This window comes from Ochlerotatus camptorhynchus, unplaced genomic scaffold, assembly GCF_037179485.1.
Source record: "Ochlerotatus camptorhynchus isolate MF236.1 unplaced genomic scaffold, CSIRO-AGI_Acam_v1.1 ptg000096l, whole genome shotgun sequence".
NCBI classification, from domain to species: domain Eukaryota; kingdom Metazoa; phylum Arthropoda; class Insecta; order Diptera; family Culicidae; genus Ochlerotatus; species Ochlerotatus camptorhynchus.
In genome coordinates, this window is record NW_027040586.1 from 1,244,547 (window position 1) to 1,266,914 (window position 22,368).

Below are 22,368 nucleotides of genomic sequence, written 5' to 3' on the forward strand. Positions count from 1 at the left end.
AGAAAAACTATTGTGCAAAAACTTCTGGAAAATCCAGAGTGGTCCGGTTCCAAGCTGGCTAAAGTGCTGAAGATGCCAAAAACAACAGTTTACCGAGCGCTCAAAACCTAAAACCGGACCTACGAAAAACTGGAACCAGTGATCGTCAGCAAGGTGTTGAGGTGCGTTAAAGCCAACCCCGGGTTTTCGATCCGAAATGTGGCCATAAGGTACAACGCTAACTTTCAAACGGTGTGGAACATCCTTTCCAGGGAAGGATACAAGTCGTTCAAAGTCAGTAAGCATCCGAACCGGCACATGAAGCAGAATTCCGTAGCTAAAAAGCGTGCAAGAATCTTGTACGACCGTGTTCTGACGAAACACAAGGATTGCACTTTGATCGATGACGAAACATACTCAAACTAAATTTTAAGCAGCTTCCCGGTCAAAAGTTTTACATGACGACTGGACGTGGGGATGTACCGGGAAGATTCAAGTTCGTGTTTGCCGACAAGTTCGCGGAGAAGGCCATGATTTGGCAAGCCATTTGCAGTTTTGGCCTGAAAACGGAACCATTCGTCACATCCTCGACAATGACATCCCAAGTTTACATCGAAGAATGCCTGAAAAAGCGTGTATTGTAGTTCATCCGCAAGCATAGGGGCAAAGTCATATTTTGGCCTGATGTGGCCAGCTGACACTACTCCAAGATGGTTCTGGAGTGGTATGCTGTCAACAAGATCGATGTTGTCCCCAAGCTAATCAATCCTCCGAATTGCCCGGAATTTCGACCAATCGCAGCGACTTCGACGAAGCTGCGAGGCAGTCAAGGATATCCAGCAAATGCGGGCAAAATGAAAGAAATGCGCTGATTCATTGTCCATTTCCACTGTGCGATAGCTGATAAACTCCATTGAAAGGAAGGTTCGATATTTCGTTCGAACTGGAGAAATGTAACCATCTAATGCTGTAACGTTTAAGTCTTAATGAAAATACTGTAAAGCAACCGTTTATAGACTTTTTGAATCACGAGTTACAGGTCTTTTTGTGCGTACCAATTTACTTTTAGTCAGCCTTTAGAAATTCTACGCATAACTGTGCCACAAAGATTGTTTTATACGGAATTCATCATAAACGAACAATGTGCACAAATTATTGAAACAGGATTGATATGATCACAAGAAACGGTAAGAGACATTTGAAAAGGTAGGAGTCACTATGTTGATTTTAAACGATTAATTATCAAATATTTAATACAAAACTTCAATATGATTTAAAATTCTTTAGATATGCAGCACCGACGTTCTAGCATCATTTATATAATGTTAATAAAATACTTCTTGTACATGTAGTACAAACGAAAGGTACCGAGAGTGTATAGGACTTCAAGTATTGAATCATCAAATATTATCAACTGCTACACTGCCCATAATCGCATATCAGTCCCATATGGATAGGAAATCAAGCAAAGATGGGACTAATATGCAATTATGGGTAGTACACTTCAGTTATGTGAACATAAGCTCAAGACGTCAAACACAGCGCGGTCGTCAAAGCAACATGGAAAGTTATTCTTCTTAGTGGGACTGAAATGCGTTGAATTTCTTATAACATGGCTAATTTCACGGCGTAACAGACCCTCTGCATGTTTTCTGTATAAACAGATGCTAAACTGATTTCAAAAAAGGAAGTTTTGGTAGTATTTACTACCAGATATTCATTTTGTTGGAATGTGAATTGTAACGTATAATACCGCCATTAACCTGTCGTTACTCGCGTTAACTTTTGTAACAACAGTCTGAGTTGCAGTCAACTTGGTTTAAACTAAACAAGTCAAACTTTGATTACAGTAAACCCCTGAAAAATGCGGTTGTAAGGGAAAATGTAAATGTAAACCGCGTAAACCGTGTTCATACTATGTGGGATTCAACTTAATTGGTTACAACATGGAATATCTCGAGATCCTGACCAGATAGAAACTGCTTTTGAAAAAGATGTCAAGGAGATCATAACCTTTCTGCTGGTGGACAGTAGTTCAACATTTTCTCACTACGCAGCGCTAGCATGTGATATATCTCGAGATCCTGACCAGATAGAAAGTTGCTGTCTTGGACAAAGTTATTCAGGAGGTCAAAACTTATTGCTTGGTGCACAATAGTTCCGAATTTTTTTCACTAGCGAGATCCTGACCAGCTAGAAAGTTACTGTCAGGCTAGGATCATCTCAGCAATTCATAGGACCAGAACCATTCTGTGGAGTTTCTACTTGTTCTCTTAAAATGGAGATCGAGTAATGGAAAAAAAATGAAAGTGGAGACCAATTGGAACAACACTTCCATTGCTAGGCAGTCGAAACGGTTCATAATTCCAAACATTTCAATGACTAGCAAAATTCTTGAATTATCAAAGAAAGATCTCAGTGTCTATACTGGTTTGATAACAGGACATTGGACATGTAAATATCATTTGAAGCTAATAGGAAAACTTCAAGAGGATATGTGTTGATTCTGTGGTATAGAAAAAGAAGACTCTGAACACCTGCTATGCTCTTGTGCAGCAATTTTCAATAAAAGGCGTATTTTTCTGGATGAGGGGCTGGTAGAACCCTTTGATATTTGGAATGCAGGTCCCAGTAAAGTAGTACATTTTATTCGAAATGTAATACCTGGCTGGGAAAATGCTTTTGGTCAGTCTATGTCGGTCGCTTCAAAAAATAGTGCTACGACATAACTGATAAAGCAATATAAAAACGGGGAATATCACAATAGATCAAAGTAATGGTCGCAGTGATTAATATACCCAACACGGAAAAACAAAAGTTACTGTCTTTGGCAAAAAATAAATAACATGTAACGAAAAGTCTTAAGTAGATAAATAATAAGATAATATATAATGAAAAAAAAAAACAATAAAAATATTCTAAGTTATTTTGCGAATAGTCATTTCCAATTTCAATTTGGCAATTTTGATTGCCTAAATAGATAGATGTAAATAGATCAGTATCACTGAAAATTCCATCAAATGAATATTTAGAGTATCCCTTTCATTTTGTGTGCATGGACAATGAGAATACTCAGAAAGTGAGTCACTTTTACTCAGTTGAATGGAGAAATTTCTTAAAACTTAGGCAACTCAGCACAGAGTGACCTACGCTTTTGGAAGTTTTTCAAAGCAACTAAGTGAAGCTATCACACGACTGAGTTAGTCAAGCCACAGCGCTTAGAGATTTTCCAAATTCCATAGGGTTCGGAGCTGACCTACATAAACGTATGCGTAAATTTCATGAGCTTGCGTGTATACTTATGTAATTCACTTACATTCGGCCAAAATGAATAATGAGCAGACAGGAAATTCTGCGTTATAGTATTAATCACGCGTGGTAGATGCAAAGGATTTACATGTAAACAGCACGCTTCGGTAACGGTTATGATTTAAAAAAATATATGGCTCGAGGTTTCCCTTAGAAATTATAATATGATTCCATCGAATAATTTTCATGACTTCTAAGCCTATATTGGATATATTGAGGGTATCTAGTTCCTTTTCATATCCAAAAAATAAAGCTGCATTTGATTCAGTATACATAAAAACTCACATGTATACCAACGCAATAAAGCGAAATAATGCAGAACTAATCAGCTCACCATCCGGAAGAACTACCGCATATACAACTTTGCCGATGACAGTGACTTCCTGTATAGCATATACAAATATTTCTATGCACACTATAGTGCCGCATACCAAAAATATTCGAAGCTACTGTTCACCAGCCAAAAGGCTTTGACCTAAACAATTTTGCCGAAGACAGTAGTTTTCTAGCTGTTCGGGATCTCAAGCTATATGGGGATTGCTGTCTGAACTGCTGTCGACCAGAAAAGACCTTGTCTCGCTGAACAACTTTGCCGAAGACAGTAACTTTCTAGCTGGTCAGGATCTTGATCTATAACATATGCAAGAACTATGCATGTATACTAGCGCTACGTATTGAAAAAATTCTGAACTATTGTCCACCAGCCAACAGATCTTGACAACGTTAACAACTTTTCCAAATATAGTAACTATCTAGCGCCACGTAGTGAAAAAGTTCTGAGCTATTGTGCACCAATTAATAGGCTTGAGCCCGCTTTACCGAAGACAGTAAATTTCTACCTTTTCAGGATCTCGAGCATATGCCCCACAATTAAATTCTCAATACAAGTAAATACATGAGCTAGTTATGATTTCATATAAAACATCTTATTAAAAGCCTGTCCAGATCGTGTTTTTTAAAATATTATTGTAATTTCGACGTGAAGCAATTCATTCTTCCAGAAAAACTCAAAACTACTTGTCACTGGTATGAAAATAACCTAAAAACCACAGACAAACAGACGTAACTCTTCATTGTGTATCTTCGTTCATGCATTTAACGGTTGATTTGAATATTATCAGTTCCGCGAACTACTCGCCGCAGCGCTGGCATCGGATCACTTTGACGTTTCTATACATTCTATAGAACTTTTATGCAATATTGTTTACGAGTTAGCGAACAAGCTTGTTTTCCGCAAGAAGCCAGAGAGATGTCGTTACTGAGGTTATATGTTTTGAGATACTATATATTCAAGAACAAGTTTTTCAAAGAGTTACGTCTGTTTGTCTGTGTAAAAACTATTTGCTCAAATCATTTGCCCTCAACATTTTAAGAAATAAAGAATCTCGCCCAGTCCTTCCTTTCGGTAATCAGTCTGTTAGCATTTTTGAAAATATAAATTAAAATACCTTCCAAATGGCGTACCAAGATCAAAAATAGTTTGCTTGGATGTGGAACACACACACAAAGATAAAATTTCTAAAAAATCTCGAAAATCAAGGGTTCTGTCCAAACGGATCTAGTTAAGTGCCTAGATCCGTTTGGAAGGAAAATCACAAAATGGTTTGTTCAGAATCCCAAAATAAGCGTTTTGCAAAGTTTGATTCAAACCAGTTACATCGACCACAATTGGTGTATATACTTTTCCCACATGTATACTAGCGCTGCCAAGTGAGACAAACTCTGACTCCACCAGCCAAAAAGCCTTGACCTCATGAACAACTGTGCCGAATACAGTAACTCAGGATCTGGAGATATTCCATGTTGTAACCAATTAAGCTTAATCCCACATAGTATAAACACCGTTTACGCGGTTTCCATTTACAAATATAATAGCCGCATTTTTCAGGGGTTAACTGCAATCAAAATTTGGCTTGTTTAGTTCAAAACAAGTTTTTTGAGGAATACACGTTAGTTTCAGATCGATTGGTAACTCAGCAATAAAATGGCATTGTAAAACTCATATGTGTTGTACAAAGTACAACAGCACGAGTAATGGAGGGTTAAACAGAAATGATCCTAAACAATAATCTTGTTTTTCTCAGATCCAAGTTATAGAACATGGGACAGATATACGTAGAACGGCAATAAAGGTCGCTAGTCTTACCGGATATTCATGGTTCTTCCCCAAAGTTCTCACTACTCTCCTGATCATGTTCCTTGAATTTCCGAGACATTAATGGAGCTGCGCTAAAGATCTTCAAAGTTCTCTGAAGTTCTCAGCACTTGTATGAATTTTATGGATCTTCTATGAAGTTTTCGAATCTTTACATAAGTTTACTAAAGTTGTCTGGAGTTCTTTGGAGTATCCTTAAATTTTTGGAACTTATTGAATGTTTCCGTTATTTTGCTGAAATTAATGGAACTGCCCTAAAGCTCTTGGAACTTCCCTGAAGTTCCGGCAATTTTTCTGATATTCATGAAACTGCCCCAAGGTTAACATAAGAGTTTCTGCAGTTTTCCTGAAGTTAATGCAGCTGCCCTGAAGCTCGAATTGTGTCCGAGATACGACGGCCCTTTTAATAAATAAAAACTACATGGGACAGCCCTATGAGGTTGTACGCAATGATGACGTAGGACTAGGTGGCCCTGAAAAGGAACGATGCTAGTACACCCAAGTAACAAATCTAGAGCTGCTTGGCTATATTCAAAATTTATAAAGGTTTTATTGCAGCTGCAACCATTACCTACAGTTTTATGACGGTCATATACAATGCCAGTCATGGAACATTCTCATAGCTATCTATAAAAACAGCAATATGAATTGCCCTTATAAAACCCAAACATAAATCCTTTTATTGCTAAATAAGTAAGTGCAATAAAACTAGTTGGCCATGAAACAGTTATTTAAAAACAATTATAAGCATTCAGTTGCAACTTGTCAGAAATGTAAATGGGCGGTTTATTTTTACAACATAGAAAGAATCAAAACTTTCCGGTACTTCCAAGCGGAGCGCAAAGAATATCAACAAAAAATTTAGCATGAGCCTGTTTATTTGCTACAGTCAGCCGCAAACCTTCGTGAATAACTCCAACCAAGGAAAAAAAAATGCCGCTGCATTTTCAGCGGATGTCACAAAGGAAGCTGTAAAGAGTGTGTCTCCTCACCATTCTGAACCATCTTCACTTCGAATGGACACATTGCTACACCAAAATTGACTCATGAAGAGAAAAAATATAATTATCTGCAGTCGGAGGATGATACCTATGCCAACTTGCGTCTCTTATCAGATTTACAGTCGTGGATGGTCACAACAATTCAACAATCAGCATTGAAAAATTTCTTTCCTTTTCTTTCCTTTTTTTTTCATGGGGTGACACTGTTGAATCTTGGTCGAAATACATGGAATGGTGACAGTTCTAGCACAAAAAAAGTTGAAATCACGCATAACTTTTCATAAAGTTTAATGTGCCATTCAAAACTTTTCCAAATGTTTGTAAAATTCATCGGTTGTACCCGTAGGATAGGAATATACGTTTACCCTCAAATAAAAAAAAAAATAATTGCTCTTGTAAAAAGAAAATAGTGCTCGAAATAAAATCATGCATTATGCTTTTCTGTTCTGCTTCCATCCAATGTAAGCATTAGGGAAAATCTCTCTATTAAAGAAAAAAAAGTAAGCATTCTACATTTTAAGAAATCGCGCTTGGTTTTTTTCTTGCCTACTGTCCTCTGTCGCCATATTGTTATTATGAAAATCCCATTAGCCTTGGAATAAAATCCAGGAAATTTCAATAAAATAATGGCTCAATTAGAGATCCGAACTGATTTCCAGTGTGCATTGGTATGAATTTATTTATTGAGATATATTTTCTGTAAAATTAAGATGATTCCATCAGATTAATTTGATTTCTAAAACAATCTTTTTTGTTAAGTTGAATTATTTTTGAGGCGCATTTATTCAACGCACATATTATCCCAATATACACGATAAAATTTCAAGCGCATATGTTTTGGAACTTCTAAAAATCCATATATTTCCATTAAGATTTTCTCTAATGTCGCCATGAAACAAAATTGATTGCATGCTGATCTTGACACCAACACTCAAGCCTATTTTTACAAGCTAAAGATTACCATATGGGAAAAAAAAGTTTCAGCAGAACAGAACAACAACAAGCTAATTTATGGCGGTTGCTTTGATGCAATAAAAATTAAATTGGATTTATAACTGATTTTCACCAAAGCGTAATAAAACTGCTTGGATACAATATTACTCCTAAAGAGGCTATGAGAACCTTTTGTAGAGTATGGAACTTTCTTACAAAAGGTTTTAAGACAGCTTTATTGTGATTCTCAAACATGCTTTATAAACCTTATCAAGAGTGGTCTACTAAGCTGGAAGACGATCTTATAGCGGTTATTAAAAGGTTGTGCTGGAACTATTGATTTTATTGACGGTTTTATAAAATTGATCTCAAGAACCACTAATAGAGTGCAGTTAAACAAGAAATGCTACTTGGGCAGGCGTAAAGCCTTTGGCAGATGATGATGACTTGTAGGTAAGATATATGTAATAGGGGTAATTCTCCAACATTTATTAATGCAATAAGAGAGGAAGTTTCTGTCGAAGTGTCCTTGATTCAAAGGTTTGGAAGTGGGTCGAGACTTCAGTCGTGTGATGTCTCGCCTCATGTCCAATCACTATTCGCTAAGCGCTCACTTGTTCCGTGTTGGGCTGGGGGACAGTAATCTCTGTGAATATTGACAACCCAGACAACCAGAAGTCGTATAACAATGTACAGACTGTATCGTAAATTGCTACTGTTTAAGTTAAAATCGCATATAAGAATGACATACCTCGCATTATGCTTAAGTTAAATCGTATAGAATGCAAATTTCCGACTTATATGCGATAACTCATTTTTTCGTCGTACTGTATCACAAATTAAATCTGATAACATCGTAGGACTTTTCAAAATGAATTCGTTATTACAGATTAAATAGTATATGATGTTAAATCAACTCGTTTAAAATTAAATTAAAATATGCACGTATATGGCCTCCACTTTTGTACGTATACGCCATTTCGATGCATTCTATACGAATTGTTTGTTTGTATATATGTTTGTATATCACGAAAACAACTTTGAATATACATTCATTCTGGTTGTCTGGGAAGGTTACCAGGACGCAGATCACATTATTTGGTCATGTGCTGAGCACCGTGGAGTTAGATCCGAGTTGTACGATTCCCTTCGGGCTCGAGGTAGACAACCTAATGTTCCAGTTCGGGATATTTTGGCTAGACGCGATCTGAGAGTTTATGCAACTCTTATATGTTTTCTTTAAGAATATTAACCATAGTATAGTAAGTTTGATTAACCTTGTGTTCAGTTTGTATTTTGTGTGTGTGTTTTTTTTTCGTATATTTGTTTCTGTAATAATTGTATAATTACAGAGTTGATATAACGTCGATAGGAATAAGTATATGTTTTAGAAATAGTGAAATTTTTGAATCATAAATCATATTCCAAATCTCCTTTTCCCTCTCCCGATCCAAACAATTGTCATCCACTAACCTCGAGAAGACCGCGAGTAATCGGTCAAATCCTTTAATTTTAGATTTAAGACATTTATAATGTATAAAGAAAATGATAACTTGGCTCTGAAAAAGTTTATGCGATTGAGCCTGTACAAATTAAGTAATTAACAAAAAAAAAAGAGAGGAAGTTTTGGATTTAACATTGTGTAGCTCTGCTCTCTCTGATCGGGTAATAAAGTGACATGTATCAGATGAAATTTCATTATATGATCATACACAGTTTCTATTTGAATATAAAGCAAATGATATAATCTAGGAAACCTATCGTAATTTTAGGAAAACAAATTGGAATCTGTACAACTCCAATCTCTCCGTTCAATGGGATGTTTCTATAGATAATATAAGCACTAATGATAAGTTGGAAATGGCATCTGAATGCTTAGTAACACAAATTAAAGAACACAGCAAAAAATTATTTTGAATACTACATCCAAGAGGATGCACTTCAATCATGTCGAAAATCTCATGTAATTTTTATGGCCACAAAAATAAACAAATGCAGTGAAAGCAGCGTAATGTCAGTTCATGCACTGTATTAATGATAATATTGTCCTTTTTGGCAAGTAATATTACACCATATTTTTGACACGATTGATGTGATTTCAATATTATTTTTTTTGCTGTGAAGCTTATTATGCAAGATGTTCTATAAAGGAACGCTCTACTAAAAGAGATGTATCCTGGTGGAATGAAAAATTAGAAAAGTTAAGGAAACAGGCCCGTAAACTATTTAACCGAGCTAAAATTACAGGAAATTGGTCTCACTATAAAGAGGCTTTGACTGACTATAACAAAGAAATTAGGTGATCCAAACGTAAAGATTGGAGACACATGTGTGGAAGCATTGAAAGTACTCCTGTTACCGTGTGTGTGTGTGTCATCCTCTATCCCTCACCCAGCCGGGGGCGTTGGACAAGTAGAACTGTGAATAGTTTGATCAAATCTCATGCTCCGTAATGGTGCCCTTTATGTTGTGAAGACTAGTACTTCAAAAAGGGTAACTTTTGAGGCAAGACAGGATGTCCTCAACAAGTTAAGGGAACAGCATGCACTAGATGTACACAACAGGTACAGCAAAACATCACATAGACGCCCTTATTCACACTAACTACTCAGGGGATAGAAGGTCAAGAAGAGCCACCGCCGCCAACTAAAGCTTGAACCGGGTACCTGGGACTCCCACGATATACCCGCGGCAATGGTCAGCAGACGATGCCCTGGGCGTATTTAGTATGTAATATGTTTTATTTGGATACACAAAATGTTTGAAGCCATGCGTCATCTAAACCATAATTTGCATCACCACAAATACACTTGTCAACAATCTTCAACTGGAACGTACTCACCAAATCACTTCACCCGGGAGCGCATCCATGCTTCCACGCACATATTTCCAACTCCAACCACACAACAACCAAATATCACTTTTCTTTTTCAAGTCACTCCGTGCACAAAAGCAATGCACATCGCAAAACCCTAACAATAGATCAGCGCCGTTCTCATCACCGCGTAAGTAAACAGAAACCAAAATTTACACTCGCGATGCCACAAATTTCTGGTCCGGGAGAAACAATCAAACCACGCAGCGCCAAATCTTCTGATGCTTGCAATTTTGCAAACATGATGAATCATGTTTTCTTTCTCGATTCTAAAACTTCTCGGAAAGCGAGAAAACCACCACTCACACACGTATAACCGTCCGGGAGGCAGAGTGCCAGCGCTAATCAGGCAAATGCAGCCGAAAACTATGAAAGCGAATGCACGCACATAACAGAGAACAAACTTAACACACAACCGTATCCAAAGGCTTTCGAAACTCGACTCCTTTTCTGAGCTTCTTATGACTTCTCCTGGAATTGGCTATTGCAACAATTCTTTACTGTTTCAGATTTTCGAATCTTTTCTGGATTCCTCTGGATTCCGATTTTTTCTTAGAACTTTCTTCAAATTTTCTTAAGAAGAGCTTCTTAATTCTTTCTCTGGATGTTTTCTCGGCATCCTGGAGAAGCTAATTCAAACTTTCTGGACATTATTTCTGACTTCTCCTGGAAAGTAGTTTTTTCCGTTCTAAGTCCAAAAGTAGTTTTAATTTTCTCCTACAAAAACGGCACATATATAAAATTATTTAAACTTGTCAATACCGATAAATACCGATTTTTTTAAACATTTCATACCGATAAGCTAGAAAACAATCTAGCAACGCTGGGCCCTTCGCTCATTTTAAACTTCTATTCAATTTTCATACTGCCATACTCTAACGGAACTATCTACCTACCCTCTTCTAAGATCATTATCTAGCTAATAAATTATCATACTAAATCTTCATGTTAGATAGCATTTCCAACCAACTCTGAAAATCGCAAACTTCGCGTTTGAAGTAACATAAAAACACTTTGAATGTGCTAGATTTTGGTTCGTTTCAAATTCCCAAAAAGAAGTGCAAGGTGATCGGTTGTGGAAGAAGCGATAAAGCGAATCCAGAGCTTCATTTCTATTATTTTCCAAAGGACCCAATCATGCGCCGGGAGTGGATACGTGCGTGCGTTTTTAATGAGGATTCTTACCAACATTCACCCGGTAAAACGAAAACTTTTGGTATTATGATTCACATAGGTACATCCCGGCTGATCGCTGGCTGTCAAATACGAACAATCGTCGCCTGCCTCGCATAACTGGTTCCAAACGTAAACAAGCCACACGGCGAATGAGAACGACTCAAATTTGAGTTTAGTTCACTCATAATCGCCAAAAGTGCAGGAACTCAGCGATGAGTAAAATTTGTCTCATGGTTTCCTGTGGAAAACCTAAAAAATCTGCCGGAAAATGAGGAAATTTACAAAAAAAAATATTCAGTCTCGAAGTAGTACCAATAGACTGAGTGAATCCAATCTTTACTCGAAAGTACTCCTGTTACCGTAAGACTTCAAAAAGTCCTTTCTAAGGATCATGCAAACGGCTTAGGAGCCCTTAAAAAAGAAGATGATTTTTTAACTACTAAAGAAACCTTGAAAGTACTGATGCAATCTCATTTACCAGGGTCTTTGCCGGCTACTTCCGCTTTATATGTTGTAAATTTCACTAGTAAATGGATCAAGACAGTCCAATGAACAGGCAAAAATCTAGCAAGTGTAATGTTTACTAATTCTTAAGTTGCATGGGCTATAGACTCTTCAAATCTCCAGGTAAAATCGTATTGATTCCGGCCTTAGTTAGTTTTCTTAGAGCAAGCTTTTTGTTTAGAAATATTCCTACAACGTGGCGACAAGTTCGAGTAGTACTTCTCCCAAATCATTCAGACCTATCAGTTTGTCGTCAAATTTCCATAAAAATGAAGAATTGAAAATAAATCCTTCAAAAACAACGATTGTACCCTTTACAAAAAGACCGAAAGGCCTATTTTCAAAACTTTCTATGGAAGGAACAGAATTAAAATATTCTTCGGAAGTTAAATACTTAGGAGTAACTTTAAATAGTAAACTCTATTGGAATGTACATATAGAACAAGTTATAAAAAAACCAACCTCTTTGGATTAGTAAAAGGACGTTTGGTAAGAAATGGGGACTCAAACTTTAAATGCTACATTGGATTTATTCAGCTATAGTAAGACCAAGAACAATCTATACATCACTTGTTTTTTGGCCAAAAACAGTGCAAAAAACAACCCAACAAGGACTTCAAAAACGGCAGAGGTACCTCCATAACAATGCGGAGTACTCCATCTAAAGCCTTAGAAGCTTTCCTTAATCTTCTTCCTTTACATCAATTCATTCAACTGGATGCAATAAACAGTCCCTAGCAGCACACTTGTCACTGAACAGTTGTGCTTACTTGTATGTAACTTATTTCAGTCACAATCAAGTTGCAGCATCTTATTTTGATGGATGTGTGCTGCTTGGGATGCTCTCAGACTCAGGCGAACAAAAGAGCTCTTTGAAGGAGATCTTAAAAATCATATGAGCAATTTGAAAGAGATTCAATTAATTCCACTAATATTAAAGAATGAAGATTTTATGGCAACAACACATGAATTCAACCATCTATTCAATGTATTTAATGCAACACGTAACGACTGGGAGACTGGAGGGCCGTTAATTCATCCTGGGTCCATAACATTCTACACGGATGGCTCAAAACAGGATAACAGGGTAGGGGCAGGAATAACAGGTCCCGGAATGAACTGTTCATTAGCAATGGGTAAATGGCCAACAGTACTCTAAGTAGAGATATTTGCTATTCTAGAATGTGTAAAAATATGTTTAAAAAGAAATTATAGGAATGCAAACACATGCATTTTTTCGGACGGTCAAGCAGCATTTAATGGCCCTAAAATCAATGATCTACACTTCAAAGTTAGTGTGGGAATGCTATAATCAACTTCGGAAATTGTCCTGTCGTAACAAGGTAAATCTATATTGGTTTCCTGGTCATTGCGACATTGAAGGAAATGAAAAAGCAGATGAATTAGCAAAGCTTGGCTCATCCCAGCAATTTATTGGTCCCGAACCGTTCATTGGTCTATCGCCTTCAAATCTGAAAATTGAAGAACTGGGAAAATGCAAGGTACAATCCAATTGGAATAATACCTCAACAGCTCGACGACGCAACGTACGCAAAGGTTACTCAATCTTTCCAAAAACAGATTTAAGCACCTACACTGGATTAATAACAGGACATTGTCCTAGTAAATATAATTTAAAAAGAAAATTGGAAGACTTAGCGAAAGCTCTGAACATTTATTGTGAGATTACGCTTCACTATTTAATATACGTTGCAGATTTATTGATAAAGGACTCACCGTACCTGGAGAAATTTGGACCAATATACCGAATAAAGTTGTAAACTTCATTTGAAGTGCAATCCCATATTGGGATAATGCCGATGAACAATGATGAAGATCACTCTAAATAGTGGTTGATCATCAAAACACACGGCAAATAGTAAAAAAGGATACACCACAATAGATCAAAACACTGGTAGCAGTGGTAAATGTCCAAGACACGGGAAAAAACAAAACGTTTTGGTGTAGCGTGTAGCTGGATCAGCAAATCGTACCGGACAATCCCATATTCTTCGGTTCAATGATTGGGCGCTCGCAAGAGTCCCGGCCCATCTGCTGCAGGACAGGGGTTAAACTGGTGTCTGGGACAGGTTGGAAGGCCGCAGCGAGGGAAACCTCAACCTTGCTACGATGAATGGGCACTCGGAAGAGTATCCGCGTGACTGCTGCTGGACACGGGTGTTTCATAGAGTGCACTTAACGTGCACGTGCACGCGGACGAAATTATCAATTTCGATTGGAAGGAACTGTCGTGACCGGACTCGATTTCTGAACCATCCATTCCCAAGCGGCTTTAATTGGAACCTTCTTTCTGTTTTCTAGTTTTCGCTAAACAGCCGATTTTTTTTATTTTTTGCTTCCGTTCGTTACGAACTCACTCTTAAGACTCATTTATTGTGTCCTTTATATCAACTAGCCTACTATTGATTTCACCGATCATTTTCTTTACCTCAAACGATATATTTCGCCTACTATCGATCTCTAATGAATGTCAGCATAACAAACGTTATATTTGTCCTATTATCTACAGGAACTAGGTAGGAAACAGGTTTTTGAAGCCACCTTCAGATACTACTACAAAGGGCGGTTATCAGGCTATTAGCTGGCTTGGTGGTTACTTGAGAATGTTACGCAATTGTATCCTCCCTATTTGCACGCGCCCGTAGATTGCAGGTTAATGCCTCTTCGACTTGTTTCATCTACTAACGACTTCCTGATGAAAGTGTTGGGGAAGCTGCAATGCTACATCGACATGTTTCTTCAAGAAACGATTATCTGATGACTGTGTTGGGGAAGCAGCATATGCATGTACGTAATTGGTGGATTTGTTAGATATTTCGACGTTTTTGGACAATGCTTGACATGTACCACTTTTTCAATAAATTTTTGTTGAAAACAAACAGACAATGCTATCGATGCATAGAAAAATTTGTGGTAGATTCGTGATAAAATTATTGAAATTGATCCAGGGGCTGCTGAGTTATTAACGTTCAAAATCTTTCATAATTTCGTTACATGTTCCATTTTCGGTTTTCACAAAGTGTACCCCCATATAGAAATCACAGACGTAGTCCCACGTAAAAAAATGTTTGCGCGAACTCTCATTAGATCAAGAGAGCTAGTATATTTGTTTCATTTCATGAAAAATCCGATTAGCGTGGTACTGGACCAGGGATCCAAATCACCCAAGTAACCAACAAGCCTCATAATCGCCTTTTTTTTTTAATATAAAGCTGATATACGACTGATATAAAATTTGGAAGCCCTATATTAACCTTATATTGCAAAAAGGGCGATTAGTGTGCTATTAGTGGGCATGGTGGTTACTTGGGCAGCCTACTCAATTTTTTTTAATTCTGCTAAATTCTTTCAATCAATAGCTTATTTCTATGTAATGCTGCTAGTCTTCGATAATCCTGCATATTCTATATAAAAAATATTTCGTCTCGGTTTGTTTCGACCACAAAAAAAACTTATTTTTTATGTATTCCGTGGAAATTTCTGTAGCGTTTCGTCAGGTTTCGTGGAATTTCGCTTCAGATTGCATATCGTTTCGGTTAAAAAAAATTATCAGATTTCAAATCTCAAATTCCGCTAAATTTGCAAGGGCATAAAAATTCAAAATGAAAAAAATCTTAAATCGCATGAGTATATTCCAAACTAATTCATTTTTCATTACCAAGGGTCCGGTGAACAATGTAGGTCAAGTTAGATACCATTTTTCAGCTTAAGTTGCCCGACAATAACGAATAATGTAGTTTAAAGTAGCTAATCAACGAAACACTCGCTTGCCGAACATTCAATTTATTGAGAGATATTTCCCCTACAACATTACGCCACAATGCTGTGATCGACGCTCGAATCTTTAAAAGCCCAGATTGCCTATATACTTACATGTATTCAGGAAGTCCTGACGTTTGATCTGGCAAGCACGCGTTCTTGTTCACACTGGAAAATGCCAAAATGTAGACCGTTTTTCCTACATCCGTTACTTCCGTAAACAGAAAACACAAATCTCTCGTGAACAGGATAGCACGTATGGGTAAATCCTCCCGATTTCTTCAGAGCACTCTCACGCGAATCGGCAGTTTCCTTTCTTCATCGGCTTTCTTTGCACTTGAAATTTTTCCCTTTTCCCAGCACCCACATCAGGAACACAACACAACCCACACACCCACACTGGTTTCTTCCGTTGGTTTCTGCTGCCTTTTCTTCTGGTTTACCCTTTTTGGGGACTGAATGTGTAATTCGATGGGATTCACGTACCTTTTCTACACACCACACTGGCACTGGCACTGACGGGCGAGAAAGTAGCTTAACCGTAAAAAGAGCACCACGGAAGCCAGCGAGCACCTGATTGTTAAAATCTCGACTTACGGGAGGGAGCGAAAATTGTTTAGAACCACGAATCAGATTTGAACACTTATTTTTCCTCAATGATTTCCACTGAGTCGAGACTTCTCCTGTTATCCGTACGTTTCGTTGGGTTCCTTCTCCTGTTTTTTTCTTTTTTTTCTTGGAAAATTTAGCCTTCCCACTTTCGTGATGGGATTGAATCCAGATCCAAATCGAATTGAAGTTTTGAAATTTTCAGAGCTGCCCGGTTTCAAGCACTTCTCGGAATCCACTGGTGGTTAATTTTGTTTCCAAATCCCAAACGGCTTCACCACAAACAAACTGAATTTCTCCTCGACTTTGGGCAATCGTTTGATTTCCACCTACCGCACCACCTTCGGCACTTGAAATCCCCGTTCTGCCTCCCAACTTCAAATATAGCAATTTATTCTCACTCGATTTACTCAGTTCCTTTCACCGAGCAAATCCGCTAATCTCTTCCTTCCCCGAGTGCTCCGAAAGCATCTGCTGCTGGTCGCCAGCTGTCAAATCATTTTCCTTTCATCTTCCGCCCAGTCTCGCTGCAGCGAGCGAAAAAAGCACACTCTTTTAAGATGGAAAACATCTCCACCCCGAAATTTTCACTCCCAAACGAAAACAACCATCAAACCTGCACCTTTAACTCACGGAAACAACACGATATTTCCTCCGCGGAAATTTTCACACAACGAGCAGACCGCAAGGAATCTGTGACTCTCCCATCTGCGTTTCCTCCTCTAATTTTCCCACCCCATTAATTTCGCAAGCAGCAGAGGATGCATCGCTTCAGCAAATTACAGAGCACCCTTCACAGACAAAAAAAAACAGCATTCGCACGGAACGTCGAATTCCCAGCGTACACCCGCGGTAGATATCACGTCGTCGTCGTGTCCTCGAGAGCAAAACTCGCCACGCGCGCGTCACACACGGACAACAGTCTGAGGAAAACTGGAGTGCCAGTCGCGTTCGACGACGAACGGGAAAGAAGGTCAGGTCCAGTTTGGCTTCGGGTTCCGGTCGGCCGTTGCACCGTGACCGCTTCGGGACGACCCGGTTCCCGCTCGGGTGCCACACGGAATGCGCAGAACACATCGCGCAGCGTCATACCTTTCGAGTGTGTCACAAACCTTGCTCCTCCCGTCAACGGGGGTGTTTGGTTCTAGAATAGGATGCAAACTTCACCGATGATGGGCATGGGTTGGTGTGCGTGTCCTGGATTCGCTATACGGTAGAAGCGCCGCTGCTTTTCCTGGACCAGGATGCTGCATCGATGGAGCAGCCAGTACGCAGCCACTTTTTGACAAGGGAAATCGAAAGAAAAGCAATTTTCTTCACAGGATTGCTCTTTGCACCCCATTCGTTACGAGCATGTTGGGGTGGGTGATATATTTGTTTACGAGCAATAATGGTGCAAGGGGAGTAGCACGAAAATAATAGCCATCGTTGAAAGGGAGATTGCATGCTTCATTCTTGTGGACGTAATCCGTCGTAAGTGCGTACGAAACGCTCGGAGGTAGGAGGGCGAGGATGAACCGATGGGTTGCTGTCTCAACGTCATCGTTTAAGTGTGATTTTTCTGTGAAGGCAGGTCAGTAAACTTTAGGATGGTGCACGACCGATGAGAGTAGCTCAGTAACTGAGTTAAATTGTACTTAAAATTGCAAAAAGTAGTGAGTAAAATTCTCCTCACATTTCCGGGACAAAACTGCATGAATATTAGGAAACTCATCCAAAATTATACTCAGTCTAGGACTATACTGATAGACTGAGTTAAATATCTCTGAACTGTACTCATATTCATGAAGTTTTTCCTGGGAAATCGGGAAACAATGACTCTTTTACTGAGTAACCCCACTTTTTGTAATTCGCCTCTTTTCAAATTCGATTCAAATTTTGAGTCATTCTCATTGCTGAGCTGAGTAATTCCAAGAACATTGGAATGGTCTACTTAGAATTTAAAAAAAAAATAAACTCTGCACACCTTAATATGAGGCCTCCCTTAACTCAGTCGGTAAAGGCGCAGCTACAAAGCAAGACGATGCTGGAGGTGGCTGGGTTCGATTCCCGGTCCGGTCTAGGAATTTTTCGGGTTGGAAAATTTCTCGACTTTCCTGGACATAGAAGTATGATTGGACTTGCCACACAATTATACTAATGCAAAAATGGTACAGGCATCGAAAGCTCTCAATTAATAACTGTGGAAGTGCATCTAGAACACTAAGTAAGAGCACGCAATAAGCTAATATGCGAAATGCAATAAGCTTGAAATGCGAAGAAGAAGAAGGAGAAGAAGAAGAAGAAGAAGAAGAAGAAGAAGAAGAAGAAGACACCTTAATATCACTCCGGTGGTAGAAACGTCATCCGGCAACATTGGCTTCAAAAGTTGTTGGTTCTTTGGAACGATTATCTGGCAATCTAAACCAGCTGATGCATGTATTTAGAAATTTCCTCCGTCCACATAGACGTTTGATTTGTTGCGTGGCAATCGTGGTAAATGATCAACAAGCGCGTACATGTGGGAATTAAATTATGGCACTATATACTACGATCCCGGACCGAAGAAATGACTGGTTTGACGGCGAATGCAAACTGTTAGTAGAGGAGAGAATGCAGCACGGGCGAGAATGCTGTAACACCGCACGAGATTGAATGTGGAGCGATACAGACAAGCACGGAATAGACAAAACTCGTTTTTTTTCCGAAGGAAGAAGCGTCAGCAGAAAGACCGGGATCGCGAGGCGATGGAAAACCTGTACCGCGTAAACGACACACGGAAGTTCTACGAGAAGCTAAATAGTTCGCGCAAAGGCTACGTGCCCACAGGCCGATATGTGCAAGGACTTGGAAGGTAACCTTATCACGAACGAGTGTGAGGTGATTGAGAGATGGAAGCAGTACTATGACGAGCACCTCAACGGAGAAGCAGCAGAAAACGAAGGTGGCACGGCATCAGACCTTAGAGCACGCACAGAAGATGACAGGCTACCGGCCCCTGATCTTCAAGAAGTTGAGGAGATCGGTCGGCTGAAGAACAACAAAGCAACTGGTGTAGATCAACTACCAAGTGAGCTATTTAAAATACGGTGGTGAAGCACTGGCTAGAGCGCTGCATTAGGTAATTAGAATTGGGAGGAGAAGATATTATCAAAGGAGTGGATGGAAAGTGTCGTATGTTCAATAAACAAAAAAGGCGACAAATTGAATTGCTGCAACTACCGCTACAAGGTACTCTCCCAAATTATATGCCACCGCCTGTCACCATTTGCAAGAGAGTTCATGGGACAATACCAGGCGGGATTCATGGGTGCCCGCGCTACCACGGACCAAATTTTCACGATTCGGCAGGTTTTGCAGAATTGCCGCGAATACAACGTGCCCACACATCATTTGTTCATCCATTTCAAATCCGCATACGACAAAATCGATCGAGATCAGCTATGGCAGATTATGCACGAGTACGGATTTCCGGATAAACTGACGCGATTGGTCAAGGCGACGATGGATCGAGTGATGTGCGTTGTTCGAGTATCGGGGACACTCTCGAGTCCCTTTGAATCTCGAAGGGGGTTACGGCAAGATGATGGACTTTCGTGTCTGCTATTCAACATCGCGTTAGAAGGTGTGATCAGAAAAACTGGGATAGACACGAGTGGTACGATCTTCAGGAAGTCCATCCAGCTTCTTGGCTTCGCCGATGACATTGACACGAGACGATGGCGGAAACGTACATCACACTGAAGGCTGAAGGACGGATTGGACTTGCCATCAACGCATTAAAGACAAAATACATGAAAGGAAGAGGTTCTAGGGAAGACAATGTTAGCCTCCCACCCCGAGTTCAGATTGACGGTGACGAAATCGAGGTGGTCGATGAGTTCGTGTATTTGGGCTCACTGGTGACCGCCGAAAATGATACCAGCAGCGAAATTCAAAGACGCATTATGGCAGGGAATCGTGCCTACTTTGGACTCTGGAAGACGCTCCGGTCGAATAAAATTCGCCGCCGAACGAAGTTGACTGTCTACAAGACGCTGATTAAACCGGTGGTCCTCTACGGCCACGAGACCTGGACTATGCTCATGAAGGACCAACGCGCCTTGGTGTTTTCGAACGGAAGGTGTTGCGTACCATCTACGGTGGAGTGCAGATGGATGACGGAACGTGGAGGAGGCGAATGAACCACGAATTGCACCGTCTGCTGGGAGAACCATCCATCGTCCACATTGCAAAAATTGGGCGACTACGGTGGGCTGTGAAAATGGTTCTAGAAAGCGACCCCTACAGGAACAAGAAGAAGAGGCGCGCAGCGGGCAAGGTGGATCGACCAAGTAGAAGGTGACCTGCGGACCCTGCGCAGACTAAAAGGCTGGCGAACTGTGGCCATGGATCGAGAAGAGTGAAGACGGCTTCTTGGGACAGCAGAGGACAACAAGGCCTTAGTGTGATTGGTAAGGTAAGTATGGACAATAGACTGATGCAAAATTTGAAATTTTCGCTACACGGTGTTCAAACGGTTTCAAATCGAGTCCTGATTAGCCTCCGAAAGTTTAAACTCATTTGATAAGAAACTGACTTGGCACAAACCATTTGAAGTTTATATGGAAATTACTATGAAAAAAAAAACTTTTTGTTCATTGTCTTTTAGCTTTTTTACATATTGTACTGTTAACAAATTCTATTGCCATTCTTATGGAAATTTTTATCAGCTACAACTTTGCAGAAAATTGTTCTTCAGTCAAACTTCAAATTAAATAGTTATTAATTGTTTAAGAGATTGATAATCTTATGGCAAGGTTAAGCAACTGTATTGTGGGCAACACTGTATTCTGCAGTGTGCAGTGTCCTCTATTCTACGCGCCATAAACACCAATGTTGCCTGCTGAACAGTTGATTGAGCATAATCATAAGACATCATTGAGTTGAATCATGCATAACTTTTGTTCCTTACATTTGATCGAAAAGTGGTCTTGGGCAAAGTTGTAGCTGAGAAAATGTTCAACAAGCTCCGTTATCATTTTCTAAAGTAGAGTAAACTGGTGAATTTTGAGATAGATATGAACCGATATTATGGTTTCTCCATAGTTATTCCCATAAAAACTTCAAATGGCTTGTGCCAAGTCAGTTTCTCACTAAATGAGTTCAAATGTTGGGAGGCTTATCAGGGCCCAATTTGGAACCGTTTGAGCACTGTGGAGCGAAAATTTCAAATTTTGCATCAGTCTAATGGGCAATCGCAGCATTGAATTATTCCGTATGGCTCTGGGTTGAACATTGATTGTTGTATCTCTTCGGACCGACAGAGGCTCCAGATGGATCAGTTGCAAACGACTTTCGTAGCTAGGCAATCGGAGGGGATCCGTCCACGGGTTATCCTCCATACGATTCAGAATACACCAATCAGTGGAAGGAAGGAACAGTCTTCAGTTGAGTGAATTCGAAGAAAGAGTTTAAGGTCATCTGCGTAAGTTAATCGTGGTCCCTCAATTACTAGATTCACGTCGTCGAAGTAAGTCAGGAAAATCAGCGGTCCCATGTTACACCCTGAGGTATGCCGGACGTGACAGCGAACATACGGGACTGGTGATCACCAATGACAACAGTAAGATAGCGATCGATGAGGTACGACTGAACCCATAGCAAAAGACAGCTGTGGATGTCAAGCCTGTCCAGTTTGGCGATTGATATTTTTTTTTCACCGATTGATATGCGGTGCTTCAATTTATCGAAGGCTGCAGATAAGTCAATATAAATGACATCCGTCTGAGCACGATCCGACATACTTTTAGAGATGTAGGAAGTAAGGCACAGCAAGTTAGTGGCAGTGGAGCGACCAGCCATGAAATCATGCTGGTCGATACTAATATACGGCTTACAGTGAGCAAGTAACGGCTTCATTACAACGAGTTCGAACAATTTAGCAACAGCGCTAAGCGAAGTGATGCCACGCTAGTTGCCAACGTCCTGTTTGTTGCCTTTCATGTGTACTGTAAACATGTGCGCTAGCTTCCAACAGGATGGGAAAACGCCGACGTCCACGGACCGTTGAAAAACGTGCAGCAGTG

The 22,368-nt window shown here is 39.6% G+C and overlaps 1 protein-coding gene across 1 annotated transcript in view; it reads right to left on the reverse strand.

Moving 5' to 3' along the window:
* Window positions 1-17,226, reverse strand: part of kek6 (kekkon 6) — a 1,119,682-nt gene extending 1,102,456 nt beyond the window's left edge. Inside the window, exon 1 of the mRNA XM_065218988.1 lies at window positions 15,827-17,226. The gene's annotated coding sequence lies outside the window, so the exon portion shown is untranslated. The remainder of the gene's footprint in view (window positions 1-15,826) is intronic.
* Window positions 17,227-22,368: the final 5,142 nt, after the last annotated feature.